The 18,014-nt window shown below is 42.7% G+C and overlaps 1 pseudogene; it reads left to right on the forward strand.

Annotated features, from left to right (window-relative positions):
• The first annotated feature begins 7,796 nt into the window (after positions 1 to 7,796).
• On the forward strand, positions 7,797 to 14,724 carry LOC129085777 (5'-nucleotidase domain-containing protein 2-like; annotated as a pseudogene).
• The last annotated feature ends 3,290 nt before the right edge of the window (positions 14,725 to 18,014 follow it).

Here is an 18,014-nt window from a genome sequence, read left to right on the forward strand (position 1 = left end):
TCTTCCTGAGAACTTTTAGACAATTTCTAAATAAAATTCTCTAAGCCTTCAGAGCATTACATATCAAACCTAAAAGCAATCCCCATTTTATTCCTAATATTGTTAACAGACACTGTGCTCACAGTCAGTATGCATTTTCTCATCTGCTCTCCTAACGATGGTGAGGCAGGCATTATGCCTCTTGCCTACACGGAAGGAACTAAGGGGACAAGAAGTTTAATGATTTACCCAAAGTCAAATGGCTGGGGAACGCTAGAGCCAGGGCTCAGACTCAAATCCGCCTGAGCCCAAAGCCGTAGCTCTGACTGGCTCTGTCATTGCTTTGATGGCAGTGTACTTATCAAGTCACTTGCCTGCCTGCCGCCCCCCCCCCCCGCCCCACCTGCCACCATGCATAATGAGATGTGTCCATAATGAAACAAGGCTGGTTTACCCCAGTAACTCCTCTGCATAACAGGATGCACAATTTTACGTACAACTTAGTGTTTGTTCTTAAGAGTTTCTTTTCCAAGCCAAAATCATCAACAGCTATAACAACAAAAATACAACAGGAAGTATTTAAGCAAGAGTTAAAACGTAGGTGTTTATAGTCAACAGCTATTCTTTTAGGTACATTTTATATATAATGAAAGGTGCAGATCATAAGTGTACAGTTCTGTCAGTTTGGACAAAATTATATACCTGTACAACTGCTACCCAATCAAGATACAGAATATTTCTATCACCCCAGAAATTTCCTTTTTCCTCTCCCATAGGCACCACTGTTCTGATTTATATCACCAGAGATTAGTTTCCCTATTATAGGATGTTATATAACTGGAATCATACAGTGTGTGCCTTTTTCAGTCTTGCTTCTTAGGCCCCGCATGTTTCTGAGAGTTATCTATGTTGTTTCAGGTATTTGTTGTTCATTCTTTTTTAATTCTGAGCAGCATTCCCCTGGACAATATATCTCACTCTGTTTATACCTGCTCCTGTTGATGAACACTTACTTGGGCTATATCCAATTTTTGGCTCTTGTGAATAAAGCTGGCATGTCACTCGTGCACAAGCCTTTTTATGGGTATATGTTTTCATTTTTCTTAATATCTAGCAGTGGAATGCTGACTTATTGGGAAGACATATGTTTAGGTTAAATGACACTGCCAAAGAGTTTTCCAAAGTGATTTTACAAAAAAGGGTTTCAGTTGCTTGTCATGCTTGCCTATATCTGGTGTCATTTTAATTTTAGTCATTGTAGTGAAATGGTATCTCATTGTGGTTTTACTATGTATATCCTAAATTACTAATAATGAACTTTTTTTATGTACTCGTTTGCCATCTCTATATCATTTTTGGTGAAATATCTGTTCAAACCTTTTGTGCATTTGTTGCTGGGTTATTTGTGATTTCATTATTGAGTTTTGAGAGTTCTTTGTATATTCTGGATAAAAGTCTTTCATCAGACATGTTATTTGTAAATGTTTTCTCTAAATGGCTTGCCCTTTCATTCTCTCAGCAACATTTTACTAAAAGCAGAAGTTCTTAATTTTGATGAAGTTCAATTTGTCATTTTTTTCTTTTATGAGTTGGGCTTCGGCTGTTGTAACTAAAGAAATAATCTTTTTCTAAACCAAATTTTCAAAGACTTCATTGATTTTTGTCCTAAAAGTTTAATAGTTTTAGGGGTTTTATTTAGGTGCATGATCCATTTTGAGTTGATTTTTGTCTATTGTATGAAGTGTAGTTCAAAGTTAATGTTTTTTATTTTGCATATGCTATCCAATTGTTCCAGTACCCTTTGTTGAAAAACCTCTCCTTTCTCTACTCAATTTGCTTGGCACTTTTATAAAAATTTGACTGATCATGTATATTGTGGGTGTATTTCTGGACTCCATTCAATTCCACTGATCTATTTTATCTATCATAATACCAATATCTTAATATTATAGCTTTACAATAAATCTTGAAGTCAGATGACGTTCTTCTTTTCAAAGTTGTTTTGGCTATAATAGGTCATTTGCATTTACATATGAATTTTAGAACCAGTTTGTCAATTTCTACAAAAAAAGTCTTCTTGCATTTTAATTGGGAATGCAACTATTTGTAGAGAGCTGGCATCTTACAACATTGAGTCTTGAGTAGAGAAGAAAAGTTCCTGAAAATGGTATATCTCTCTATTAATTAAAATCTTCTTCTTAAATATTTAACATTATTTTGTAGTTTTATGTTTATTCCTAAGTATCTTGTGTGTTGGTGCAATTATAAATAAATTTTTATTTTGTTTTTAAAAATTGTTTGCTCTTAGTATATAAAAGTAAAATTGATTTTTATATATCAGCCTGTACCCTAAAAATTTGATAAACTTATTTTACCCAGTTTCTGTAATTTCTTAGGATTTTCTATGTATACAACTTTGTCATTTATATTTAGTGACAATTTTTTCTCCCTTTTCAATCATTATACCTTTACTTCTCTTTTTTGCCTTATTACAATATCCAGGACCTCCAGTACAATATTGAATAAAAGTGATGAAAGCAAATTCTTGTCCTGTTTCTTAGTTTAAACAGAATGCGTTCACTAGTTCTTCATTAAGGATGATGTTAGCTGTATGTAGGTTTTTTATTTTTGTCTTTGCCCATTTTCAGATTTAAGAAATTCTTGTCTTATTTTGCTAAGAGTTTTTTTAATCTATAAATGGTTATTGAATTTTGTCGAATGCTTTTTCTTCATTTCATTAGCTTTTTAAATTTGTGTTTAAACCCGCCAACTATTTAGCATGTCCCAATATGTGTTGTCTGGTAGGCAATTTTGTGACTCCAATGCAACATGAAGCTGGATTCCTCTGATATGACTGAAATCTGGTATTTCCTGATAGCTGTACTTTTGTATGGTAGCTTCTGTTTTCACTCAAATACTGCTCATTACAGGAGTGTTCCTGAGTCAAATAATCCTAGAATTACATATTTAACTGGTACTAGAAATAGTTACCACAAAGTTTCTTTCACCTACCAGATGTCTTGTGACACATGTAGCCAAAAGCCTCAGAATTTGGCTTGATTATCATACTCAATTCACAACTTGAACAAGAAATGCAGAAGCATTATGAGCCCTCCCACTGTATCAAAAGCCATGCAGGCAAGAAAGACTGGAAGGGAAATGAAGTGCTCAGCTGCGCCATGGGGCAGCCAAGGACCGTGTTGTCTGTGGATCCCCCTGACCAAGCTGCATGCAGTAGGGGCCAGTCCAGGAAGTTCCATCCCTGCCAGACTCGATTTGTCGAGGAAAAATAATTACCTCCTTCCCAAAAATATCCAAAAATTGGATATAACCCAAAATACCAAAAACTATTAGAAAATTCTTATACCATTTTCTTAACAGTTATATTCAGTTTCAATAGGAGTCATCCATCATATCATCACTCATGACAATTTAAATTAGTGATTTTCAACATTTTCATTCATGGCATACAAAAACAAATTACTAAAATTCTGAAGCACACCAAAAAATATATATATTTGCTGGTTTGACAAAAAGTAAGTATAATTTTGATTGATTTACAAAAAAATAATAATAATAATTACTTACCATTTTTGCTCCAAAGTAACTTTTAAAAAATCAGGTGCCTATACGTACTTGTATATAAAGACCAAGAATTTACCAACCAGACACAATCATATTATGGTATGGGACCAATAAGCTAAATTTAACTCTGTTATATGACCTATATATTTATGGTTCAAGACAGGACATTCACAGTGGATAGCTATTGTTGTGTTGGCTATTGTCATTTTTCTACTGACAATCTCAGGGAAAAGAGATTTAGTCAGTACCCATGACTAAATAGTCAGGTATTGCATGTTTTAAAAATTCTTGCGGTACACCATTGAAAATCACTGATTTAAATGATCGAAGACAAACTTAATTCAGATCAAGAGTTAGTTTTTTCTCTCTGTGGCTTCACACTCTATACCCACTTTTCCACCCCCTTGTTTTCTTTACTTCCAAATTGTTTTTGTCTCGATACATCAAGTATCTAGAAATTAGCTTCCATTGACGACTACAACAGAACAAGTGCTCAAATTAGACTTGCTTTTCATGGTCAACTTGGGGACATTCTTATTACAATGATACTTTCAAATCTCAGAATATTCTGAAACAAACATTCCTTGGAAATTGTCTTCAAGAGAAGTCACCCATGAAAACCAGACTTAGTACTTTAGGGCTGAATTCTGTGTCCCGTGAGAAACCCAAACTAATGGGAGTTGGGGTCAAACAAGCCTAGGAAGTGTGGCATATTACGACATCTTCCTGGAAGTTCACAAGACACATTTGCATGTCAAAAACTCTCAGATATACCATAACCTAGCATTGCCCTCAACAGTTTTGACCTTGGAAACTATTGTTTAATAAATTTAAAGTTAAATAACTATATGTCTAATGACTACTGTATTAGAGAGTTACTGATCTGGATGTTAGACTCTTGAGGAGAAAAGAAATAATCTTTAACATATAACTTTGGAATGACTACACCATATTTTGAGTCCACCAAAATATGATGATCCTACTAGTACTTTCCTTAGTTTCAGACTAATTTGTAGCAAATCTGAAGAAACACAGTTTTCTGCAGTTTCCATGTCTTTGTATATACAAGGACTATTTCTCCTATTTGACTTTTAAAATACCAAGGGGGCTGTGTGTAGTAGTAAATCTAGAAGGGCTTTGGAGTCAGATAGACCTGAATCAGAATCCTCATTCTATCTCTTAAGGATTTCTAATGACACTCTGCTGGGCCAGCCTCCTTTACCCACTTTCTATCTACAAGGTTGCAGCAGGTACTGCCTATTCCTATAAAGTAGCCTTTCTCCCCACCACAGTTGATTTATTTTGAGAGGACAGGCATCCCAAACTGAGCTAACTTGTCCTTTCCCTGGGAATTTTGGAAGGGAGAGAAATCAGATGCTCTTGATGGCTGAATCTATGCCATTAACATTGAGTACCACTGGGGTCCTCGTTTTCAACATATGGACCACAAAATTCAAGGGAGCCAGTATGCAAGAGAGAGAAGATTCATAGGGACAGGCAGAATGGGGCACAACTAAGAGATGGAACAAGGACAAGGAGAGCAGCAACTATTCCTTGGCCACCATTACAGTGTTCACCAACATCTGGTTCTCCTCTCCTTTCCCGGCATATGGAAAGATTGCATTTCTCAGGCCCCAGCATTTAAGCCAGTCCATCTGATCAAAAGTAACATGTGTCACTTCCTGGCCTAAGGTAGTGGAAGTCCCCAGTGGGATTCTCCATCTCTCACTGCCCCTGGCGGGGCACAGTTAGAAGCCTAGCGCTGAGATGACAGGTGTAACAAGAATAAAGCAGCTTGGGCCTCTGAGTTACCACGTGGGGAACAACACTCCTGCAGAACCACCCAGGCCTGCAGGCTGGGGGAAATTTGTTGAAGTTTGGAGATTGTTGTGACAGCATAACTTAGCTTTTTCTAATAGTTTCTCTGAGCCATAGTTCCTTCATCTGTCAAATGGGAATAAGACTGTCTATTGAGGCTGTTGTCATGAATGCACGGAGTCATGTCTGTGAAATGCATCTGCAGTACTGTCACAGAGATGGCTTATGAAGAAGCATCATTTCATTACTCTTAATCAGCAATGGTCTCTAGGTCTATGTTCTAGGACAGTCTACATCTGCCAGTCACTGTAGTCAGATGGACGCAATCAGTGCAAGCCCAGTGACTTCTGAAACACATTGAATCATCCTGAGGATTTCAAACCAATCTCATGAGGGTCCCCTCACAGAGGATGAATTGCTCTTTGTCAGGGGACAAGTGTGGTGCAGGCCCAAGACTGCTTATTATCTACAGCAGCAGCTGCAAACCTCACGCCGTGCTCACAGCAGATCAAGGCAGTTATCAGGGCTTCTAGTGATGCTCCCCTCTCTCTTCTTGCTGCAGACCGACAGGCAGTGATTCACAGAGCCAACCCTCCAGCAAAAGGACTGGATCTGCCAGCTGGGGCTTGAGAAAAAAGGTTCTGTAAATCTGCTGGCAACACCAAGGCAGGCATTGGACATTCTTCCCCCTCAGCACACCCCCCCCTGAAGGGGACCTGTGTCTGCATATCTGCCTGACTTCACATCTGTGGAAAAGTGGAACATTCCTGGAAGAGAGAGAGACATTCTTTTCTAGAGATTTGCTTGGTGCTTCCTGCATGTGGTGTTCACTGTTAGAAAGATCTGTCATGGGTGATGGCAGCCTCACTCTCCAAGTCTAGAGTGTGTGACCACCCAGAAGGACACGTTTATGAGGCACTATTTTGAAAATGAAAGTGAGATCAGTTTGAGTTAATAATCTGTGGAAACAATATTGTTATTCTATAGTCATCCATTGTGGACCCAACAGAGAACAGTTCCTGATAGTTAAGAGGCTTGCCTTTCTTTCTGAAATGGACGTAGGTCAGAGATTTAGTCAGCAGTTAACAAATCTGTGTAAGTTAGGAGGCCACACGTTCTTGCACAGCGTTGAGTGACTGTCAGCCTTCACTGAAGTGGAAGGTTAGGTCCTAAAGAAGACTGGCCAGCCCTGCAGAAGAAGGGAAGCTTTGGTGGCTGGAGAGGGGGTGCTCTGACCTGGAGGGGTTCTCCAGTCTCCCCCAAGCCAGGTGTGCTTGCTTCAGGTCTTTACCCTTGCATGCGCTGGCCACTCCCACAGGACAGGCAGAAGTGGATGAAGAGAATAAGAACTGATTTATCCTCACCTTTGGTCATCCCCAGTCATTTCCAATATCTAATCTATTGAATGGCCATTTTCACTCTGACCTTTCCGCATTTGGTTCTTTCACTGAGTGGGATGGAGGTGGGATTATCTGGATTTTTTTTTTTTTTTTTTTTTTTTTTGGTCAGTTCCTGACTCCCATAGCTCAGAGGCTGGGACCAGAAATGTGTGTGTCCATAAGCCTTCTTAAATGGAAGCCTGGGCCTTGAAGGCTGTGTCTTGAAGACTGAACCAAAACCAAACTGAAAAGAGAATTTGTGTATCTGTTTGTGGTTAAGAAGGTCAGAGACTCCATTTCCTCCTCCGGTGCTTGAAAAGGGCTTCATGCACCTCTTCCAAGGAGCATTTCATTTGGGGGCCTGAGGCATTTGCTTGGGTTAAGGGCAGCCCATAAAACTGAGTGGCTGCTTATTTCGTTTCCAGCACGTCAAAGTTCTTCTTCTACAGTGCAGTTATTCACAAAGTTTATTTCGCCATTTGCTTTCTTTTTCATCTCAAGGTGGTTTTAACGAGGTTAGTGCTCACTCACTCAGGTGATTGTGTGGGTTTGCTGGCAGCTGAGTTCAGGCCTGGAGCAGAGAGGAGGTGGAGGCAGAGGGGTGCAGGCAGTTCCGGGGCAGAGGGAAGGGCTTGTCTGGACCAGGGACTCAAGAAAAGACGAGGGAAGATAAAGTGCTAAGAGAGCAGGTGTCAGGGCTGCTCGAGATATTTGATATGAAACCCAAGTGCAAGAAAATAAAGGCCAACTCCATGGTTGCAGTATAGAGTAGTCTCCGTACAACTCAAATGTGATACAATCCACATCAGTAATTAGAAATTTTTTAGTAACCATATTTTAAAAAGTAAAAAGAACTAGATGAGTAATACTACTATTTTAATATTTTAATTTAACCCAATATGTCCAAAATATCATCATTTAAAGGTAATGTTTTACCTACTTTGTTTTTATACCAAGTCTTTCAAACCCCATGTATATTTCCATTTGCAGCACACTCAGTACAGAATGGCCACATTGTAAATATTTAGGGGCCACATGTGGCTGGGGGCCACCGTGATGCCAGCAGAAGCAGGATTAGAAGGATGTAATGAGAGATAAGTGGGAAAGTTTCCTTTGTTCAGAGAAGAATTCGATAAACTTTTGTTATGTTTCAGATCATTGTGGGATGCTCAAGAGACAGCCTAAAGGAAATTAAAGATGCTGATCTGGTGGTTGGCGTGTGGGTGGAGAAGATTAACTGGCTAGGCATGTTCGAGGGAATAAAAATTCTGTAACTATTTTATGAATTGTGTGAATGCCCAGACATTGTTTTTATTAAGATTTAGCCCCATGACAGATGCTCCCACAAGAATGAAGGCTAGGCCTGTTCGTGGTGATCATGCTCCTCCTCCCCTGAAGCTTTTGAAACTTGAAGTATTTGGAGATATTACTGCTTATCTGCCCATGTCCCCATCATTCCCTAGCACACGGCAGGGATTCGGGTACCAGTGCTTTGTGTATAGACCATCTGACGCTCGAGCTGGGGTGCCTGACCTCCTCGTCGCCAATGATTGTCACCTCCACTCCCCCCGCCCCACCGCCGCCAGCATTGCCACGTCTTCTGGAAGGCATCTCCACCAGGTAATGTGTTCTGCCTCACCAACATTGATTTAACTTCTAAATGACACACACACGCACATACACACATGCATATATGCAAGAAATCTATAACAGTTCCCCAATACTTTTATTCAAAATTCGAGTAGATGTATTTTTCTATTATAAAATATAGGTTTAAGACGTACTTGTTAAAATATCAAGAAGTACAGATGTGTAGAACCCAGAAGATAAATGTATTCTTAACTGCTCTCAGCAATTTTTCTATGTTTCTTATCAAATAAGCATGCATCATACCATATCATTTTCTATAATCTGATGCTTCTCTTAAATGTATGTTGTGGACACACACCTCCACCTCATTTTTTTTCATGGCTGCCTAGTACTCTGTTTTATGAGCGTTCCATCTAATATCTCGCTGATCGAGATTTACGTAGCTCTGGGTTTCTTTTTTTGTTATTATAAACAATACCACAATGGCTGTCCTGCATACATCTTTGCACAATTGTCAGTTTCATCCCTTAGGAATGCATTTCTAAAGTGAATTGTATCATTGTCAGTATCAACATTCTAAAGTTCTCAATGAACATTGCTAAACTGCTCCAAGAGGCTTATACTTATTTATATTCCTTGCAACTGCTTCTCGAGACTTGCATTTCCCAACTCCATGCAAATACCGGTTCCTGGTTATTTTCATTCTTTTCAATCTTGTTAATCTGATAGATAAAGAATATCTCATTCCATTTTACATTTTCACATCTTTGGTTGCTAAAGAAGTAGAGCAGCTTTTCAACATGTACTGAAGGCTTTTATTTTTTCTTCTGTGAATTACCTGTTCCTATTTTTTTTTGCCGGTTTCTACATGGGTGTTTTTGTCTTTGTCTTATTAACTTAGTGATACTAACATTTTGTCATAAATATACCCTGCAGATATTCTCCCAGTTGATTGCTTTTGACTTTGTTTGTGATGTCTTTGCTTATTATTTCCACTGCATGTAAAACCAGGTTAAAATACTTACATGGAGAAGTTGGAGTTGGGAACTAAAAGAAAGTGAGACAATGAGAAGAAATAATTCAGTGTTTTCCTTAGTGACAAAACTGGCCTGAAGGCAGCAAATAGGAGCAATGGGGATCTCTTCATTACCTATGCACCAGTGTAATCTCATTTTGTTAAAAACAAACTACAAGTTTGTACAGTATTTTATTTTTCTAAATAATTGAATCTCTAAATTCTAATAAGATAGAAAAATAAAGAAAGATATTTAGAATTAATTCCAATTTTTTCTTCAGAGAAATGCCATATGGAATACAGAAAAAAAAAAGTGGTCTTGGCAACGTAATTTTCCTAATTTCAGAAGTAACAGTAATAATCATTTCTAAATACTTTTCAGTTTTAACAACATTATTGTTTTTATTTTTGCCACATATTTTTTCCTTTTTGTCACAGGTAGGGATACTCAGCTAGGGCGAATTATAACACTTATTCCAGCAATATTTTTAAGCACCCACCCTATGCTAAGTGCTTCTGATAAAGGAATGATTTCCTGCCGGTGGCAGTGGGCAAGAGCATGAAGAAAATGCATGTTACTCTAAATGTTCCTGGACCCAGTAAATACAGAAAATCAGTTAGCACATCCCTGTGCTGAGGGCCTGAAAGAGTCTAGGGGGTGAGGACATGGACCCCCGGCAGAGCGGTGCTCCAGCTCCAGCTCGCTGGAGGCACTGCAATGCTGCACGCTCGAGGCTGCCTGCAAGGATCCAAGCCATTTTCAGAAGAGGCAGTCTTCAAGCCAGTTCTGGAGAGAAAGTATGTAGTTAAACTATTCAGAACCTAAGAAAGCAGATTTCAAATAAGAAAGATGGATGTGATTCTAAACCAGAAATTATAAAAGCACCTACCGTATTCAAGATGCTCTGCTAGTGGTAGTTTGAGGTACAAAAATATAAATAGTGACAACTCTCCATGCAAAGGCCACCGAATGACGAGGGTTGTGGGAAGCAGCACATTGGTGCCCATAGCTCTCCAACATGGACCGAACTTTGCTGTGACTCATTTTAACGATTTTATTTATTTATTTTTAGAGAGAGGGAAGGGGAGGGAGAAAGAGAGGGAGAGAAACATCAATCAGTTGCCTCGCACACATGCCCCAACAGGGGACCAGCCCACAACCCAGGCATTTGCCCTGACCGGGGATCAAACTGGCAACCTGTTGCTTTTCAGGATGATGCTCAACCTACTGAGCCACACCAGTCAGGGCTGATGTGACTGCTTTTCAAAAGATAAGATGCACTTTCAAGCTATGATAATGATAATGCCCCTAACTTACGTGGCTGTTTTTACTTTCCAAGCTCTGTTTCAAGCACCTTATATGCAATGGCTCATTTAATCCTCAGAACACTGTATCTCCCTCTTGCAGGTAAGGAAATTGAAGCACAGAGAGTTTAATCCACTTACCCAAGGCCTTTCAGAGCCAAAATTTGAACCTGAGCTGGGATGTGAACACAGACATTCAGGCCTCATCATCTGTGTTCATGACCCAAGCAAACACATTTAGTGAGCACTTACCATGTTGCCGTTCTGTGCTAGGTACTTATATGTAAGATCTCACTTTCTGTAGCCCGGTGAGCCTATGAAGTTGATATTATAATTAGTCCCCTTTAATAGATGAGGAAACTGAGCATGAAAGAGCATAGATGCTTGCATGGGGTCACAAAGTAGAAAGCAGCAGAGCCAGGATTTGAAGCCAGAGTGAATCATCCTGGAGAGAGGCAGAGCCCAGAGGCACTACTATGAAAGCGCGTTATGCTGAAGGAAAACGGTGATGGTCCCACAGCATTTGGTGCTGGACTGCCACGTCTGCTGTGAGAGTTCTCTTCAGAGCTGCCACGAACAAGTCAATATTCAAAGGATGGTCAGCAAATGTTTGCACGAGTGTGCAGGAACTGGACATGACAGGCTCAGCTAAAAGGAAACTGGGGACAGGGGTATATAAATGTCCTAATTATCTGGAGAGGTGGGAAATGGAGAGGTGGACTTTATTTTTTATGGCTTCAGAGGTGAGACTTAAGAGGGATTTTCCAATAGTTAACTCGTAAATGGAATGTGGTTGTAAGCCCCTTGACAACAGGCATTTTTGAGAAAAGGCAGGAACAAAATTGTCAAAGTTTTAGAGAGGGCAATTCTGTGTTGGATGTGGAGTTTAAGTTACTGCTAAGGTCACTTTCTTCTATTAGCTTATTGAATCATAATCATCTTCAAACATACTCAGTGTCTTTTAAGAAAATTAATATATGACAGAATCAAGACATGGGAAATTCATTAAAAACCTGCTTATCCAGCATTCTATTAACTAGCATTTGCATGTTTTACTAATTCTTTGGAGCATGGGTTTCATCATAATGCTCTTAAGGAAATAAAAGTGGCTTCAGTATTTTAAAAGATACATTGGATTATGTTCCTTGTAATTTACTGTTCATAGTATTTTGCAGCATTCTAATTCAGTTGAAAAGTTGTACTTTATGAATGATACCTAATAGCTCACCTTTAACCAGAATATATGATTAAGTGGGATAACCAGCCCCCTCACCATGACAAATAGCACTTGTTCTGGAACAGTCTTCGGATGCAAAGACTGAGCCGGGCAGTGGACAAAGCTGTTCCTAGTAGGAATCCCAGCCCAGTGATCCCAGGCTCATTTCCCCCATTGGCCAAGCCCTGGTCCCAGAGGTTATTACTGGAATGTTGGCCATTTGGTATATTCAGCTGTTTCAGGGATAGGAGCTTCACTGCTTGGAAGTTTGATTCTCTGGAGCATCCAAAAAGTAGCTAGTGCTCACAATGAGTGCGTTCACCATGGCCTGGACATGAATGCAAAGGGAGGCTCTTACACGAGCTTCAAATGTAACCCCCACCGACCCCAGCAAGACACCCCAAATAGAATCCTTCCATGGCAGCTCAGTCAGTTAATTCAGGGAGCTTCTAATACCACTGACAGCATGTGAGGCCACATGCCCACAGCCAGCACAATGTATTTCAGATGCCCGCTTCATTACCAGGCTCTCCTGTCTGGTCGATCTAATACTGACTATTAACTTTGAGGATTCGCCTTGGTAAGGCTGGCCCGCTCCTACAGCACTATGTTATCCAGCTCCTGGGACCGGCCCGGCAAAATCCCTGTGTCCCAGAGGGAAAGCGAGCTGCCCTTGGAAGAGGAGCCCTACTGGCCTGGACTGGGACCAGAGCGAGCCCCCTGCCACCACGGGCCTTTCTTCCATTTGGGTCCTGTCACTGACTTCTTACTGGCCCCACTCTCTCTCTCTGAGGTCTCTGCCCCTTTGCCTTCTGTGGGAGCCTCTGTGTGGAGTACGGAATGTGGAGTGCGCAACTCTGCTAGGGGTCTGCGTGTAGAGCTGTGCGCCAGGGAACACACAGTGGACAGAGACCTGTATTCTGGTCCCAGACCAGCACTCTCTCTGTGGTTCTGAGGCTGCGGGGCTTGTTTCCTCATCTACAACCTGGGGGTAACAACCACCCCCTGGCTGCAATATGGAGAAAATGAGGGTGAGAGGGAAAAATGGGTATGAAAGGCCTTTGGAACTGAGAAAAGTGCTACAATGCAAAGTGGGAGACATGCAACCTTAAAAAGGAAGGGTATTTTGACATGTGCTACAATGTGGGTGAACCTTGACATTATGCTAATGAAATAAGACTGTCACAGAAGTAAGTTCCTTGCAGCTGCCACCAGTTCAGGCAATGAAAAAGGAAATAAATGCCCTGATGAGTAGAAAGTATCCCAAAGGAATATTCCAGTATTCCAGAATCCTCTCATGAAAGCCTCTTGTATGTTTCAGAGTCCCAGATAATACAACAAGGAAAAGTAGTAATGCATGCCTAAGTTAAAACCATAATTTAAAAACCTTACCGTCAGAGGGTGGCAGACTGGCTGACTGGCTCAGGCGGGGACACCAGGCATGGTGGGGGTGGGGCTGCGGGAGGCCACTGGGCACTGGCTGCTGTGGCTGTGCCTCTGCAGACAGCAAGCCACTGGATGCTCACCCTCCTGCTCCAGCTGTGGACCTTGGATCCTGGTGCCTACTGATCCAGCATATGGGCACTAAGCTCAGTTTGCCCCTGTGCGCTTTTTACCAGGACCTTTGGAGACTGTTACAGGTCCTCATGTCCCCAGAGGTCTGCAGTCTCCTGATACCGGAGTCTACCTGCTCCACCAACATCAGCCCACACAATGCTGAGGTCTACACTGCACCCAGAGAGTCTCAGTGCCATGTGTGATGTCCTGGTTGAGTGCCGCCAGGTTTGAAAGTATGAACACAACCTCATCTTTGTCATCTGTGGCTTCCACCAGGACATTCAGTTCAGAAGAGCTTTCTGATGAAGATTGACACCTTCCATCACGTGCCGCTGGGGATGGCTGCCAGGGTCCTCAAGCCTATGCCAGACACTCGAGGAGGTGCTCCGCCTGTGTGGGGACACCCAGCACGTCCCGCTGTACCAGGTAAGAGGTTCCTAGGCAAGAGTCCCTCCATCAAGCAGGTCGTGCACATCTCACTCCCAGACATGGCCCTGCTCTCCCATGTGGTGGACCACATCCTGGGCCTCTACAAGGAGGTGACAGGCACCATTCGAGACGAGCACAGGAAGGGCCTCATGGGCCAGTGAAGGGAGTGGGACATGGCGAAGTACATCTGGGAGGGAGCGAACTGTGTGGTGGCTGGTGGAAACAGCTGTTCCTCAGCACCCACAGTCCTTTCAGCTCCACGGGCAAGGGAATTCACACATCGTGGGTCCCGGGCAAGGCCAACTCTTTGCAGTGGTCATTGTCCAGGAGGACAAGCCCAGCTTTTTCACTGACAGGTGCAAGCCTTTCAGAAAACCTGATGAGAAGGGCTCAGAGCACTAGGACCACATCAGCACCTGGAAAGGGCAAGATCTACTGACCAGGAAACCTGTTTGCCTTTCTGTGCCTGACGGAATGGCACAGCCCCCGTGTGCTCTACTTCAGAGACCACTTCTTCAGGGACCTGGAGGATCTGAGGCTTTGGCAGGGCTGGTGCACAGGTGCCATCATCCCCAAGCCGGAGTGTGACATCCGCATCCTCAGCATACACTCAGTGCTGTGGCAGCGGGTGCTCCCGCGGCTGCTGGGGTGCTTGCAGATGGATGTGCAGGTGCATGATGCAGAGCTTCATCAGATGGGCTCTGCCTGAGGTGAGTGCATCATTTGGGAGCATTCACATCTTCCACAACCCCACCTACTTCTCAGAGTGCCTCATGTACTTCTCAGACGTCTACGTGGCATCCCTCAGCTGCCTGTTACCCGTGCACTTCACTTTCACACTCACAGCATGAGACGCTGCTCTGCATGCACCAGCTGTGCACTGGCCGCATGAAGATGTCCTTCCGGCGACATGGCCCACACCCCCTGAGGGCACCTTTATGTTCACAACTGGATGCCAGCCCCTCCTGCCCTGCCTATTCTGGGCGCATGGGTGCAGACAAGCAATAAAAATAGTCTCACTCGCTGGAAAAACTCAATTGATCACCAAGATTTAAACTTACAGTAAGATAATTAAGAATGTTTTTAAGTGCAAAAAAATCCTGTGACACTCCATTCTGGATCTATACCCCAAAGAACTGAAAACAGGGACTCCAAAAGATATTGTGCCCCCATGTTTCTGACAACATTATTCACAATAGCCAAACAGGGAAACAACCCACATGTCCATTTATAGATGAATGGATAGGCAAAATGTGGTTCAGTGAGTGAAGTAAGCTAGTCACAACAGGACAAATGCTGTATAATTCCACTTGCAGGAAGTATCTACAATAGTCAGATTCATGGAGATAGAAACTAGAACGGTGGCTGCCAGAGGCTGAAGAGAAGGGGAAACGGAGACTTACTGTTTAATAGGTACTGAGTTTCCATTTTGCAGGATGAAAAGTTATGAGATTGGGTACACAACAGCGTGAATAAACTTAACATAACTGAATTGTACACTTAAGAATAGTTAAGATGGTAAATTTTACTCTATGTGTATTTTACTACAACTTTAAAAAAAAATAAGAGACATGGGCCCAGCACACCCAGACCCTGTTTTGCACATTCTGAGATTCACCTACACCAAACACTCAATCAATATTTATGGTATTGAAACTCTGTGTTTTCATTTCTCTCAGCGGGGCTTCAGCAAAGGGAAAGGCTCCTGGAGGGAGAGAGGGCTTTGACTGAACAATAAGGCTCGGACCACAGCATCGTTCATACATGTGGAAGAACCTTCCTCTAAAGAAGGGAAGCCGGAGCTCTCAGAGCACAATCAAAAAAGGGAGCCACACTGGGCGCCTGGGTGCAGGTGCTGGAACCACCACGAGGACACCCAGCTTCTGTAGTTTTCTATCTTGCTTCTGTGACCTTGGCTCTCCTCACCTAGAAAACAGATCCCCAGATATAAGACGCTTGTTGCTCACACCAGGAAGCAGGAAAAGGAAGACAGGCGCACACTCTGTGGAGGCCTTTCCTTCTGGTCATCCTCCTGCCCCTGATCTCCGCAGACCTCGCCCTTACTTTACAGAGAACTGCAAACCACAATATGCCAACCCCCTCAGTCACCAGTTCACTTGCACAAATAAAGGAACCTTTCATTTGGTCTCCAGGGACTCTGTTGAAATGGCTTTTGCCAAGGTCCACCAATGTCAGCCATGTCTTTGCTCTTGAATCTAATGGCAGTTCTGTGCATTCATATCTGCAGTTACTGCTTGTACTTTCCTACTTCCTCAACCTCTCTTTTCCTAGTTTCTATAACTTCTCGGCCTCTTGGTTTTCCTCCTCACTCCCATCTCCTGCTCCCACCTCCTACAAGCTGACCCCATCCAGAAACCAGAGCAGCCTGTTGGTGCCTTCCAAAAATATATATCAGCCCACTGGGGCAGAGAAAGGTAGCAAGTGGGTCTGGAAGGATAAAGAGGAAATAGCCAGCAAATACTTTCTAATTCAATTTCCACACTGCAGCTTAAGGGAATTTTCTGTACCACAAATCTGATTTTGTCTTCCCTTCACTAAAAGTATTCAAAGCCTCCACGTTGCCTGAGGATGCTGTTTGAATCTCTTACCAACATCCCAATGTGGTGGACCTGCCTCAACCTCCAGGCATGCACCCATCACCCCAACACTGCCGTGCCCCTTCCCCTTACTACTCTTCCTCTCTCCCCCCACTCTGAATCAATGGGTAATGCCCTCTCCAGTTTCTGCACCCATCTTCCTGCCAGCTTCTTCCACAGGTCAGTTCTTACTTTAATTTTGGCCTCCTCCAGGCAGCCTTCCCTGAACACTCAGGATGGGACCGTGTGCCACTCCTGTGATTCCTCTCTCTCTCTCTCCTCACTCCTATCATTGCATACTGTACTCATCAAACACTGTTGTTTTTGCCTATTTCCTTTTCATTTATCCCCCAAACTGGAAACACATTGATTGAAAGCAAGGGCTGATGAGCACAACACCTAGCACAGTGCCTGGCATTGAAGCACTCAAGACATATTTGCTGAGTCAATGAATGAATACTCACAAAAACCCTGTGATTGATATTCTTATCTCACTTTTTATAACTGAGGACGTTGGGGTCTGGAGATGTCAAGTGACTTGCCCCAAGTCACATAGTTGGCATAAGCTGAAGGCCACATTCAAAGAACCTGTGTTTTCTGATTTTTGATACGTGCCTGTTCTACCTCCCTGGGTTGCCTGCCAAGGATGCCCCTGAGCTGCCAGAAAAAGGTGTTGCTGCTTTGCCCTGACATGCCCAGAAATGCTCAGAGTCTGGGCTCCACTGTATACAGATGCTGGCCTCTCCTCCCCTGGAGTGAATGAGATATGCTCTAGGTCTCTAAGTTTCCTTTTTTTATACTGGTTTCTCTGGCAACAAGGCAAGAAGCAAGAACTGAGGTAGGAAAAAATAGTGGCAGAGTATCAGAGATGGGAAGTTCTATAGACAAATGTCTTTGCTGGAAAGGAGGGGTGGGGGTGGAGAGAGAGAGAGCAAGAGAGCAGTCGAGCAACCCAGTATCTCCACCCCGGCCAGTGAGTTAGTCCAGTGAGCTTGACCCAGCTCTGGAGTGCTTCTCACATCAACCTGTCCTGGGGAAAACTCCAACCCCCCTTGCAGCTGACATCCATGCTCTTGATTTATTTTCTCAAAGCATCTGAGGGCTGAAGTCCCCAGTTGTAAGACAGAAACAGGAACACTGAGAAGCAAAAGACTACCGCCTGTTTTTTGTGAGTAGTTATTGGATTCATGGTTTCCCTCCATGTGTTCCTCCTTCTTCCTGTTGAATAGGGAGTGTTTAATAGAGTGATTGCAGGGTTTCATCCACAGGAACACACAGGTGGCAAGGCTGGCCCTTGAAACATTGGTAGGATGTCGGCATGGGAGTCTCAGAGAAATTCTTCTTGATGGGTGGGTAAGTCAATAATATCAGCACTCCCATTAAAAGAAAAGGGGTCATTATGTCCATTTTATAAATGGAGGTGCAAAGAAAGAAAGAAGTGTTTTGCCCCAGTTCATTGCAAAAGAAAGCAGGGAAACAAAGCGGAGTCCCGCCTCCTACCCTCTCCTGTCTGGGGAGGGTCTTCCTGGACCAGATAGGGGACA

Source organism: Pteronotus mesoamericanus, unplaced genomic scaffold, assembly GCF_021234165.1.
Source record: "Pteronotus mesoamericanus isolate MK-2021 breed Mesoamerican mustached bat unplaced genomic scaffold, CSHL_Meso_final scaffold_31, whole genome shotgun sequence".
NCBI classification, from domain to species: domain Eukaryota; kingdom Metazoa; phylum Chordata; class Mammalia; order Chiroptera; family Mormoopidae; genus Pteronotus; species Pteronotus mesoamericanus.